Source organism: Rhinatrema bivittatum, chromosome 5 (genome assembly GCF_901001135.1).
Source record: "Rhinatrema bivittatum chromosome 5, aRhiBiv1.1, whole genome shotgun sequence".
Taxonomy (NCBI): Eukaryota; Metazoa; Chordata; class Amphibia; order Gymnophiona; family Rhinatrematidae; genus Rhinatrema; species Rhinatrema bivittatum.
In genome coordinates, this window is record NC_042619.1 from 249492245 (window position 1) to 249505897 (window position 13653).

A 13653-nucleotide genomic window follows, 5' to 3' on the forward strand; every position below is an offset into this window, starting at 1 on the left:
TACGACCTGCTGGAGGCGCCAGCTGTCTGGAACCCACGACCTGCAGGAGGCGCCTGCATTCAGACCTTTCTACAGTCTTCAGAGGAGTCTCCTAAGTCCCAGCGGCCGGACCCCTACGGGCTCCTCCTGGGGGGGTTGCGTGCTTCCAGGGTGAAGTCTTCAATCAAGTTTCTCCTGTCCAAATGGCCTCGCCCTTCGACGGTAGCTGTCTACCTCAAAACAGGGGTCCACTTTCATAACAGAATACCAAGGCCATGGACCGGCAGAGGCCTCAGCCCGACAAGCCATTCCAGGACTAGCTCAGAAGGTCATGGAACAGCAATGCATACTGGAATCCATGGCATCTTCACTGGAACGACTTAACGCATGTCTGGATTCAATGGCACCTGCTCAGGCCGTTTCTCCACCAGTGCCATTGATAATGCCAAGCAACACCCGAACCGCTATTCTGCTACCCATTCCCCCATGTTACACAGGTGATCCTTGCCTGTGTCAGGGATTTATTGACCAGTGCTGCATGCACTTTCAGCTTCAAGCTTTGTTGTTCCCAGATGTGTGGGAAATATGCGCTTGCCAGCAAGCCATTTCATCAGGGTTAAACACTAACTTCCCTTCTCCCTGACCTTTGCCTGAATAAAAGCATCACTTGTGCTTAAGTCTCTGCCTGGGAAAGGATACCTGTTGGCCCTGAATTCCTGGGGGAGGGGCTGGGTGTTCCCTAGTCAGAGGCAGGACAAAGTCAGGAGGTATAGATTTCAGCAGCCAATGATATGATCCGTGCACACCCCCTGAGCCAAAGCCAATGGTGTAATGACTCTTCTGTTGCTATGGGAAAGTAGCCAATCATGTAATGATACATCATCTGCCTTTGTATGAATGTACAATAAAAGGAAGAGGCTCTGAGGACAAGCCCTCTTTGCCTTCTCTCTTCCTGCCTGCCATGAAAGCTGTCTGATGCCTATTCATTACTCCTACATCTGGTGACCCTTGCGACGTGATGATAAACTCCATGCTTATTTCAGCTGGTCATAGCTTAAAGGTATCCGTTCAACAGATTTGCAATCGTGATATTTTTAAAAAAAAAAAAAGTACTTCTTAGTAATTTTTAAAAGTATTTCTCAGCAAGTTTGTTCCCCACACTTGTAAGCATGGGCAATGATTTGACTATAGAGCAGAGGCTACATGCCAGGGAGCTGCAGCAAATCATCAATAATCATTATTTCATCACCAGAAGAAAAATAGCGCAAGTCAGCCTGGGGGACTTAGAAAAATTAATAAGTGAAATAGCTTGCCGTTGCCCTTGGTATTCGATGGAGGCTGGAACTCTAAATACCCAGGAATGGATCTCAATCGGCAATTGTCTTCATACGGCTCCCAGAGCTCCCATAAAGCTAAGATTAATCTGGCAAAAATGTACAGAGGCCATCGAACACATGGTAGAAAAAAAAGGTTTAAAAACAGCAGTTTCAAACCATGTGCTTTTAGAAGCAGGCAGACATACCCTTCCCCCATCTTATGCTCAATCTCCCTCAGAGACAGCAAATTCTTTGTATCAGCTACCCACACCCAAGCCAATTCACACCTTCCCCATTTCTTCAGAAAAGCAACCCTTGAGAACAATAGAGCCACCACCTGGCCTGGGTGGGGCGATTAGCATTGAATTTCAGCAGAAACTGCAGAAAGAAAACCTTACAGAAACAGAATTATTAGAAGGACTTCAAGCCTTCCCCATCCCAGAAAAGAACCATGAACAAAGGGGGACAGAAAATGAAATAGAACATCTGGGGACACACAATCACATGGCTCCTGAGGCTTCCTCTGCATCCATCTCAGAGAAAAGACCCCAGGAAACTGAAAACACTAAGGTCAGAAAAACTAGCCTTCCTCCATCTTGCCTGCAACCCCCTTCCCCCACTAACCACTCCCTGAACCTTTATTTGCCATTGCCTGAGCCAGTCATTAATTCTGCATCACCAATTTGTGCAGGTAAATTACTATCTCAAACCACTGCTCCCGGTAACAATTTATGTGCAGCGGTCAGCATGGGATTCCACCTAGAACATGGAAATCTCACAAGGGAGGAATTATTGAAAGGGATTCAAGCCTTTCCCATTACAGAAAGAAACAAAGAACTAGGTGTGGCAGCAATAGAGTTGAGTGCAGCCCGGAATGCCATGAGCAGTGGCTTTGCCCCCAGGTCTTCAAAGAAATCAGTGTGTAAGACCTTGGGCCAGGCAGCTGCACTCCTGCGTTACAATCAAAGAGAATATCAATATGAAAAAAAGGATTTAATTAGACTCCTGCGTTACAAGCAAAGAAAATATCACTATGAAAAAATTGATTTAATTATACACTTCAATGACCTCTTGCAGACCAGATTAGGCAAAGTAACTGTGCAGACAGTACAAATTTGGAAAAAATGGTTTCTCCTGGTCTTCGATGTTCAGTTGCAGAGAGACTGCATGCTTAAAGAGTAGTTTCTATTTGAATTCAGTTACAAAAAATCTGCATACTTTGAGAGTATTTTCCCCCACAAAGTGAATGCATAGCCTTGTGTTGGAACTGTGCTGAGATCTGAACAATTGCTGTGTAAATTACATGTGAAAGTTCCCTTTTACAAAGTTAATTTGGCTCACATTTAAAATGACTCCATTTCTCTGAGATTTAAGTTTATAGTTTGAATTGCTAGCGTACAGAACACATATCTTTACTGTGATTCTCCCTTTCAGGACAAAAGTGGATTGGAATGGTGTCTGTCTGCAGGGAATCAGTCCTTGCCAAGCCATTGTTTTATTTATTTATTTATTTAAAAGTCTTATATACCGCAACAATGGGTAGGTAAACTATCCGTCTAGGCGGTTCACATATTTGAACATACATAATTTAGTCACATTTTAAAACATACTTACATAATTACAATACTTAATACGTAACAAGTTTTAACAAATTGAATCTATAAGTTGTGTAAAGATTTTAATATAAATTATATGCACTAGAAAAAAGATGAGTTTTTAATAACTTCTTAAATTCTGAGCGAGTGGCTGTCAGTCGAATCTGTTCTGGAAGTGAATTCCACATTTTTGGACCTGCTACAGAAAATGCTCGATTGCGGGTTAACGATAAGGCAGCAGATTTTATTGTTGGTATTTCTAAGATACATTTATCTAAGGAACGGAGTTGCCTAGTCGGTCTATAGATTCTTAAAAGTGAGCATAGCCAGATAGCATTAGGATTATAGAGCAGATTATGTATTGTGGATAGAACTTTGTACGTTATTCGATATGAAATAGGAAGCCAATGTAAATATTGCAAAACAGGTGAAATATGGTCTCGTCGAGAAACATTACACAACATTCGGGCTGCGGTATTCTGTATTAGCTGCAAAGGTTGAATAGTTGATTGTGGTAAGCTGAGATATAATGAATTGCAATAATCTAGTGAAGATAGAATTAAAGCTTGAGTAACCGAGCGGAAATCATTTGGAAGAAGAAGTGGTTTCAGTTTTTTTAACATAAATATTTTGTAGAATGATTTTTTTACAACATCCGATATATGATTTGTCATAGCGAGTCTGGAATCGATGAGTATGCCCAAATTTTTTGCATATGATTTTATAGCAATAGTTTGATTCTGAAAAATGAAATTTGAAGGTGGTTGAAGGGTTGAATCTGGTATAGTTGATAAGTAAATTAATTCTGTCTTACTTGTGTTTAATTTGAGTCTATTGTGTGAAAGCCATGTTTTTATAGTAGATAAATATAAATCTAGTAGTGAAAAGGTTTTGGACCAGGATTCCGTAAATGGTATAGTAAACTGTATATCGTCTGCGTAGATTTTAAAGTTGAGATTCAGTCCTGCAAGGAGACGACAAAGAGGTAACAAATAGAGGTTAAACAGTAAGGGTGACAGCGCTGAGCCTTGTGGAACACCTGTATCAGTGGCGTACCAATCCGAGTGGTATTGTTGATGTTAATTTGTTAAACAATGCTATCTTCAAGTTCCTATTGACTGAAGGATTAACTCCTTGGGTGCAGTTCTTTTCTTTTGAGAAACACTGCTCCTCCCCCCCTTTTCTGTCTTTCTTGCTTGTAACTCTTGCTTGCCACTCATGGGGGAGGGAGGGAGAACTTTTGAAAAGAAAAAAAAAACTGGACTTAGTACTGCAGTTTCTCTCTCTAGTTTATATATGTTATAACTCAGGCAGATTAATAGTAGTTACAGTCACTTTAGCATGCAGCAGACAGAGCTGAGCAAACAGCGTGTTTAATTTCCTATTCTAATAATTATATGAAGAAATTCTATTCTGATACTCCACATTGAATTTAAGCTCAGAGTATTATTGATTGCAACCTGGAACAATAGTTGCAATCTATAAAGTAATGATGGGGTCTCCACTAGGAGGCGCTATGCTATTCTACAAGTTATATTATATTATTGTTTTAATAATTTTGTTGTATAATAGTTTTTATTTTTCAGATCTGCGGTCCTCATGTCTTAAGGACACTTCAGTTTTATTTTCTTTTTCACAAATTTATACAGAATTCTGAACCTTAAAATTTTTATTGACAGAGGTTGCTACATATAAAGCAATCCCTCCCAAGCCTTTTCTTGCAAATCCAAATTGATTTTATTAAATTGAATAATAGAATTGATTTCTTCAAGGTTAAAAAAGTAAGAATTTCACTTTAATCCTTACCTTAGTAATTTTTTGCTGTATGCCAGTTTTTAATATTTTCCAGATTGACGCTGCCATGAAGAGATGTGAAGATGACACTTTGCAGTTTATTTTAACATTTTTCTAACACCTTTTGACTTTTGATTTTTGATCCTTGATCTATTTTTGTTTTTGATAACTTTTTGATAAGATTTTTAGCTTAAATTATGTGTTATCTGTTGTCTGTCTTGATGCAAGAAATATTTGCAGAATGAATATGAATATGTGTCAGTTTTGTGTAAATGCATAATGAATATGAATATGTGTCAGTTTTGTGTAAACGAATATTTGCAAGATGAATGAATATATGTCAGTCTTGTGTAACATATGTTTAATGTAATGTCTAATATACTTGTCATTTGATTCTGCTTACTGCAAATGACTTTTCCTTTAAATGATTAATTTACATTTATTGCTAATTTACTGAATGAAAATTGATCACTGCATAAAAACTTTCTTGATAATGGGGCTACCCTCTGTCCTGAAAACTGATAATGGCTCTATTTTCTGCAGCCATTCCTTTGCATGAATTTTGTCAATAATTGAACATTAAATACTTATTTGGCATCCCCTACAACACCACAGGGCAAGCCATTGTGGAGAGAGCCAACCATACGCTTAAGAGCTCTGGACCAAACAAAAAGAAAAAGGGGGGATTGCCCCTGGATTTTCCCCCTGAACAAAGTATTGTTTACTTTAAATCATCCAAACATATCAAATATAAGAACACAGCCATGAGTAACCATTATGGGACTAGGGTTAGTCACCCACAGCCATCAGTTTTGTATAGAATATTCAATGTCTGGTACGGTCCCGTTCCCTTAAAATGGGGAACAAGGATATGTTTCTCTGCTTGCTTCCACAGGTCCAATCAAGCTGTGGAACGATGGAAAGGTGTCCAGGTCTACAGGACCCGATCCCAAACTTCTCCCTGAGCCTCCACAGCCCTCAGAAGGACAGAGACCGGACTCCTTGCAAAAAGCAGCACCACATGACCTGGGGACAGATCAAGGCCCTATCCAACCAATCTGCACAACTCTTAAAACAGCAAGGCCTTGAGAAAACTCCAGAGAACTTATTAGCCACTTTTTCTTGCCTGAATGCCAACTCATTAACAATTGTGTTCTGCATCCTCATCCTTTGCCTTATTTCTCCAGCTATGGCGATTTCAGAACAAGGACTCTGACAGGACAACATGTACATCCTCGAATCAGAACTTTTCACACCTGTTGAATCGAACAGACTGTTAGATCTGCACACACATGCCAAGCCAAGCCTGCGGAATACGACTGATGCATGCTGTACCATTTAACCTTACAGTATGGACTAATTATCCTTTACAGAGAGGTTTTCATTAACTCTCCAGTTAATAATACCATACTACACATTGGTAGCTGTATTCAAGAGACTGCCGCTCTTTGTTGGGACTAATGATGCATATGATACAGGGGATGGGAAAGGGAATTCAGGTGGGAAATATCCATATTGTAACCGAACATTTGTATTAATCAGTGAACACTTGCATAGTTATACCACATATGTATGCAATTGGCAGATTTCAGGATGTGCAGTGGGAGACCCAAGCAGGTGCAGAAAGTATAGAGGGGATGAAGGATTTACCTTTTGTAGTTATATAGCCCAAATGATAACCAATGACATGTCCACTAATCTGTTAGGAAACATATGGATGTTATGTGGGCGTAGAGCATATATGTACATTTCCCCAAGATGGAAAGACAGATGCACTTTAGGCTACATCCTCCCCTCATACTATGCAGTCAAAAATTTACCCAAAGCAAGGCTCCGTAACAAAAGGGAGGCGATAAATAATCCCATAGAAAAGTATACAGAAACTCAGATAGCTAGAAGCCTGTTTCCCCCAATGGGGACAGCTATGAATTACAGAGACTTACACATCCTAGCTAACTGGACGACTGCCATATTTAATCAGACAGTCCATGCATTAAAACTACTTACAACAAAAGTCTCTCAGATTAGAGAAGTAGCATTACAGAACAGCTATACCTTAGAAACCATTTTAGCCTTAAAGGGTGGTGTTTGTGCATTAATTGGATCTCATTGCTGTGTGTACATATCAGACTATAAAGCAAACCTCACACATACCACAGAGCAGATAGAAACCATGGTTGCTGATGCACCACTTTCAGACAGAATACCAACTTCTCCATGGGACTGGCTATGGTCCTGACTCCCTGATATTTCTGGTCTCAAAAGGGTGATTTCTATTATAATTACTGTGCTTATCTTAATTGTTTGCCTGTGATGCTGTATTCAGTGCATACCCAACCCTCATATCCATATTGAAACCTTGCTCTCAGCCCGGATACAAAGATGTCTTGTAAGATGCCTAATAGGGAATCATGAGCCCTGCAGAGTTGGCACACCACCTGCACCAGCTCTGGGTGATATGGAGATTCAGGAGCTCATCGGCAGCTGGCACACCACGCCGAATTAGCTTTCTTCTCTCCATAATCCCCCTTCCCCTATTTCCAGCCCATACCAAGACATAACAGATTTCAGTAAGGGTCTAAAGCTTTACTGAGCTGCCCTAAACAAAAACAGAAAGGGTGAGATGTGGGAAATATGCGCTTGCCAGCAAGCCATTTCATCAGGGTTAAACACTAACTTCCCTTCTCCCTGACCTTTGCCTGAATAAAAGCATCACTTGTGCTTAAGTCTCTGCCTGGGAAAGGATACCTGTTGGCCCTGAATTCCTGGGGGAGGGGCTGGGTGTTCCCTAGTCAGAGGCAGGACAAAGTCAGGAGGTATAGATTTCAGCAGCCAATGATATGATCCGTGCACACCCCCTGAGCCAAAGCCAATGGTGTAATGACTCTTCTGTTGCTATGGGAAAGTAGCCAATCATGTAATGATACATCATCTGCCTTTGTATGAATGTACAATAAAAGGAAGAGGCTCTGAGGACAAGCCCTCTTTGCCTTCTCTCTTCCTGCCTGCCATGAAAGCTGTCTGATGCCTATTCATTACTCCTACAAGATGACCTCACTAAGACTACTTATATTCTGTTTCTATTGGAAGGGAAAGCCCTGGCATGGGCTTCTCCCTTTTGGCGACGATCGGACCCAGTCCTGCAAGATCATCCAAAATTCTTGGAACTATTCCAAGTTGTATTTGATGATCCCGGGAAACAGGTGGTCGCTGGTTCTAAACTTCTGCAACTCCGGCAGGGAAGCCGACCCTTAGTGGATTATACCATCGAATTTAGAACACTGGCCTCAGAACTGCACTGGGAAGAGAATTGCCTACGATCCATATATTTAGAAGGTCTGTCATCCAGAATTAAGGAGGAGATGGCGGCCCAAGACCTACCAAGATCACTGGACGCAATTGTGGACTTGGTAACTCGGATAGACCGCCGACTACAAGAAAGAGCTCGCGAAGGAGCTAATTCCAGGAAATTCTCAACAGCTAACTTTCCCTGTCCAGTAGCTTCCGCCTCACGAACTGCACCCATTACTGGAGGCTCTGTTAAAGAACCAATGCAATTGGGACATGGACCTCTCTCTCCAGAGGAACAGCAAAGATGCTGCCGAGCGGGTCTCTGTATGTATTGTGGAGGAACGGGTCACCTCATAGCCCGTTGCCCAATATGTCCGGGAAACTTCCAAGCCTAGGCTCTTGCGGGGGAGTAACCCTAGGCATTATCTCTCCAGCTCCCCCACTCACTCTGCGGATCTCCTTGGAACTTGGGGATCTCCAATTTTCTACCATGGCTTTAGTAGATTCAGGGGCAGGAGGAAGTTTCATCCTTCAAGATATAGTGGAACAGCTCCATATTCCTCTTCGACCTTGCCCCAGGCCATTGATCATATCCTCTATCCATGGAGATCCCCTGCCGGGAAGGATAACTCATCAAACTGTTCCCCTGGTGTGTCACATCACTCCCAAGCATTCAGAACAAATTTCACTTTATGTCATCCAGAGAGCCATACATCCTGTGGTTTTGGGCATCCCCTGGTTACAACGTCATAACCCTCAGTTTGACTGGACGTCCTTAAAACGTCTTCAGTGGGAATCCGCTTGCCGAGAAAACTGCCTGCAAGAAATCACACCAACTGACAGTTATGTCTGTACTTCACTACTTGAAGGTTTGCCCACTCAGTATGGTCAATTTGCAGATGTTTTTTCTAAAACAGCTGTGGATATTCTGCCTCTGCATCGGAAGTTTGACTGTGCCATTAATTTGGTTCCGGGGGCATCACCCCCTCGAGGCAGGGTCTATCCATTATCCGCCTCGGAGACCCAAGCCATGATTAAATACATTCAGGAGAATCTACAGAAGGGGTTCATTCGACGATCCATGTCCCCGGCGGGAGCTGGGTTCTTCTTTGTGGAGAAAAAAGATGGGACTCTGTGTCCATGTATCGATTTCCGTGGACTCATCGCCATCACCATAAAAGACCACTACCCATTGCCTTTAATTTCTGAACTATTTGATCGTTTACAAGGAGCCCAGAAATTTTCCAAACTAGATCTCAGAGGGGCCTATAATCTAATCAGGATTCATGAAGGGGACGAATGGAAGACGGCTTTTAATACGAGAGATGGCCATTATGAATATCTCGTTATGCCCTTCGGACTGACCAATGCCTCTGCAGTTTTTCAACACCTCATTACTGAAATATTTCGGGATTTACTCTGTCTGTGTAGTAGTCTATTTGGATGACATTCTTATTTTCTCTTCTAATTTACAGTCCCACCGACAACATGTCATCCAAGTTTTACAATGCCTAAGAGAAAACAGACTGTATGCCAAGATTGAAAAATGCATTTTTGAAAAAGAATCTTTACCCTTTCTGGGGTATATTATCTTTAAAGAGGGGTTTCTAATGGATCCCACCAAGCTGAAATGCATCAAAGAGTGGCCTTGGCCTAATGGATTACGCGCGCTTCAGCGCTTTCTTGGTTTTGTGAATTACTATCGCAGCTTTATTCAGAACTTTTCCAAATTAGCAGCACCTCTCACTGCGCTGACTCGTAAGGGAGCTAATATTAAAGCTTGGCCCGTTGAGGCTGAAGAAGCCTTCCAGGCACTTAAGAACTCTTTTCTTCAGTAACCATGTCTTCGACACCCTGACCCCAGACGTCCCTTCACCGTGGAAGTGGATGCATTGGCTGAGGGAGTTGGAGCCATCCTAAGTCAGACCCATACCTCTGGAACTTCCCATCCGTGTTCGTATTTCTCCAAGAAATTCTCTTCGGCAGAACGCAATTACTCCATTGGGGATAAGGAGCTTCTCACCATTAAGTTGGCACTGGAGGAGTGGCGTCAGTGGTTGGAGGGAGCGCAACACCGCATAACCATCTTCACTGATCATAAAAATTTGACATACCTTCAACAAGCTCAACGTCTGAACCCTCGTCAGGCCTTTGGGCTCTCTTTTTCACTTGTTTTGATTTTGAATTATGCTACCGACCAGCCAATAAGAACATTAAGGCTGACGCTTTATCTCGATCATTTTCCACGGAGGATACTGAGGAACCAGTACAGAATATCATTGACCCGGCCCGCATCATTCTGTCTGCTACCTTCACGGTGCCACTGGGAAAGACGGTGGTGGCTAAAAGACTTCGTAACAAAGTTTTGGCCTGGGGCCACGACTCCCAGTTAGCAGGACACCCCGGACGAATACGTACGCAAACACTTCTCCAACAATACTACTGGTGGCCCAAGATGCGCAAGGATATACGAGCATATATAGACTCATGCCCAGTCTGCGCGCAACATAAAGTTCTCCCGGGGAAAACTTGGGGTCTGCATCAACCATTACCCATTTCCTCTAGACCATGGACACACATCTCCGCAGACTTTATAGTGGAACTTCCACCATCTGAAGGCAACACTGTAATATGGGTAGTGGTAGATCGCTTTTCAAAAATGGCTCATTTCATCCCACTCCCCTCCCTCCCGTCTACTCCACGATTGGCTCAATTGTTCATGCTTCACATTTTTCGCCTTCACGGATTGCCCCAACACATCACTTCTGACCGGGGTCCTCAGTTCACGGCTTGATACTGGCTCAACCTCTGCAAGAAATTCCAGATTTCGCTAGACTTTACCACAGCGTTCCATCCTCAGGCTAATGGTCAGGCGGAACGTACCAATCGCACGTTGAAACAGTTCCTACGTCTTTATGTCAACTCTCGGCAAGATGATTGGGCGTCACTTCTTTCCTGGGCTGAGTTCTCTCACAATTCGCATGCTGGTACCTCTATGGGGGCATTCCCTTTTCAGATTGTCTTCGGTCGTCAAACCAGACCTCCTTTGCCTGTACCCCTGCCTGTGGCTTTGGGCCCATACTCAACAGATGCTACAGAAAGCAGCCCTGTTCGCTAAGAAATTTGCTGATCTACATCGACGACGGGCTCCTCAGTTTCACCCCAGGGAGAAGGTGTGGTTCAGCACCCGGCATATCCGTCTGAGAGTCCCTTCCATGAGACTGGCTCCTTGTTATATTGGACCTTTCCAGGTACTGCGACAGTTAGGTCCAGTGATCTACCATCTTCGTTTACCTGCTACATTGCGAATTCACAACTCATTCCATGTGTCTCTTCTGAAGCCATTGGTCCTCAAGTGGCCTAGCCGGAAACCGCCCGAGGCTGCGCACCATCAAGCAGTGGACGAAACTATTTATCAAGTTCGTGACGTTCTGGATGTCCGGAGACGGAAAACAACAACCAGGGATGCCACAAAGAAGTCTTTTTCAATTCTTTATTGGTGGAGACGTGAAAAACTGCCCGACTGGCCGAGTTTCGCCACATGAAGTGGCTGCCTCAGGGGCTCAGTTAGCGTCAATCGTGCTTAAGAATCTATCACTTCTGTTCATCAACGGTGCCATATACGTTTAGCTGCACACAGCACAGATCATCTCCACTCTCATCGATTCAAAAACCCGCGGGCAGTGAAGTCATAACAGGAGGAGCATCAGCCGATGCATCAGATGGAAGGGGAAGGTGCACGGAAGAGCCCTAAGTCCCGCCAGGACCGGGTCCACACAAGCCGGCATTGCGGCCGAAAACTCGTCCCTGCGGGGCACTCTTTTCCCAGCTCCTGAGAGATAAAAGGGATAAGTGGCTCCAGTTCCTCCCTTCTGAATAGATGTAGGACCCTGGGGTCATCCCCCTCCAGAGGGGAGGGAGTATCTGGGAGGGAGGGGGGCTCAGGACCTGCATCAGGGGACTGCACGGGGCTCAAATCGGGGGGGGGGGGATCTAAAAAATCTGGATCCTGTGAGTCCTATTGCCCTGAAATAGCAGCATCCGAAAAACCCAAAATGACCGCCGTTCCCGCGGTTTGCCGACCCGGGAACGGCACGGCCATGCACTTATTAGACCTGGCCCAGGGTCCTGAAGAGATTGCTGCCGCGGAGGGACCCTCACCTCCCGGCAGGCAGCTAGAGCAGAGGCCCTCGCGGGAGAGTTGGATCGATGACTCCCCGCAGGCTAAACCAGAGGGGATCGCGACATGGTCCCGATGCAAGGAGGAGGAGCAAAAAAAATCAGCTGGGCAGCCGAGGCTGACGGAGCGGAGGCAGAAGAATGAACTCTACACGCTCCCTTCTCTCTAAACAAGCTGCCTTAAATTCGCCCGATAGTATATTATTTAATTCTTTCTTTCTTTCTTTCTTTCTTTCTTTCTTTCTTTCTTTCTTTCTTTCTTTCTTTCTTTCTTTTTAATCGGGTAGGCAGGGGAAGAAGGCGTCCCTGTAGGCAGCACCGGGGAAGAAACGTCCCGGGGAGAGGCAGAGAGAGAAGTCTTGGAAAGGGGGAGTGACTGGCACCACCAATTTCACCCCACAGCCGAGGAACACCGGGAATAGGGAGCCTAGGCTATGAAACAGAAGGTTTCCACAATTAAGATCCTCACCAGTGAAATATCTAATCAATCACACATATACCTTCACCCGGTGTATTATTTTTGTCAATGATTTTCCATGAATACACCCCAACTACTTGTTATCCTAATTTCATGTGTTTTAATATATTTAAATAATATAGGAAAACGGGTGGATATTTCATATATTATGCGGCACCGTCCAGGTGTCGATGTTTTCTCTTATAATCATAAATAGCCTCCCGCCTCCAATTTTTATTCAAATTTTATAACATTAAAATATGTTGAACTGGATCATGGAAAATCCTGTTTTTTTATAAATTGTTTATAAATTTATAAAAATTTATAATTTATAAAATTTATAAAAAAAACAGGATTTTCCATGATCCAGTTCAACATATTTTAATGTTATAAAATTTGAATAAAAATTGGAGGCGGGAGGCTATTTATGATTATAAGAGAAAACATCGACACCTGGACGGTGCCGCATAATATATGAAATATCCACCCGTTTTCCTATATTATTTAAATATATTAAAACACATGAAATTAGGATAACAAGTAGTTGGGGTGTATTCATGGAAAATCATTGACAAAAATAATACACCGGGTGAAGGTATATGTGTGATTGATATGAAACAGAAGGGGCAAAGCCCCCCTAGGCCCCCCCAAGAGCGAGGAGACAGAAAACTGTCTCCTTACAGTAAACAACAGAGTCGAGATAACTTTACACTGGATTTTTTTTTTCAATTAAAACTGGAGAATATAATAAATACTTGCTTGATCCGACACAATTAGAGAAGAAAGTAGCCCCAATTAGGGACTAGGCAAAAAGAACAGGAAACTGCAGGGTGAGCTGTCACATCTGCTGGAGACAGACAAATACTGAAGGGCTGCAGGGTAGGCTCTGTCCTGATATAGGATACCCTTTCAGTTTTGATCTGTCTCCATCTGCTGGACAGGAGGCTCAACCCATGGTCTGGACTGATCCGGGTATATACAGGGAACTTGGTATTCACCCATCTGTGAGGACTACCATCCTGCTTGTCCTAGGAGAAAGCAG

At 43.3% G+C, this 13653-nt stretch overlaps 1 protein-coding gene across 2 annotated transcripts in view; it reads left to right on the plus strand.

Moving 5' to 3' along the window:
- Positions 1-13653, plus strand: part of PEBP4 (phosphatidylethanolamine binding protein 4) — an 846886-nt gene that overhangs the window by 42244 nt on the left and 790989 nt on the right. The window lies entirely within an intron of this gene.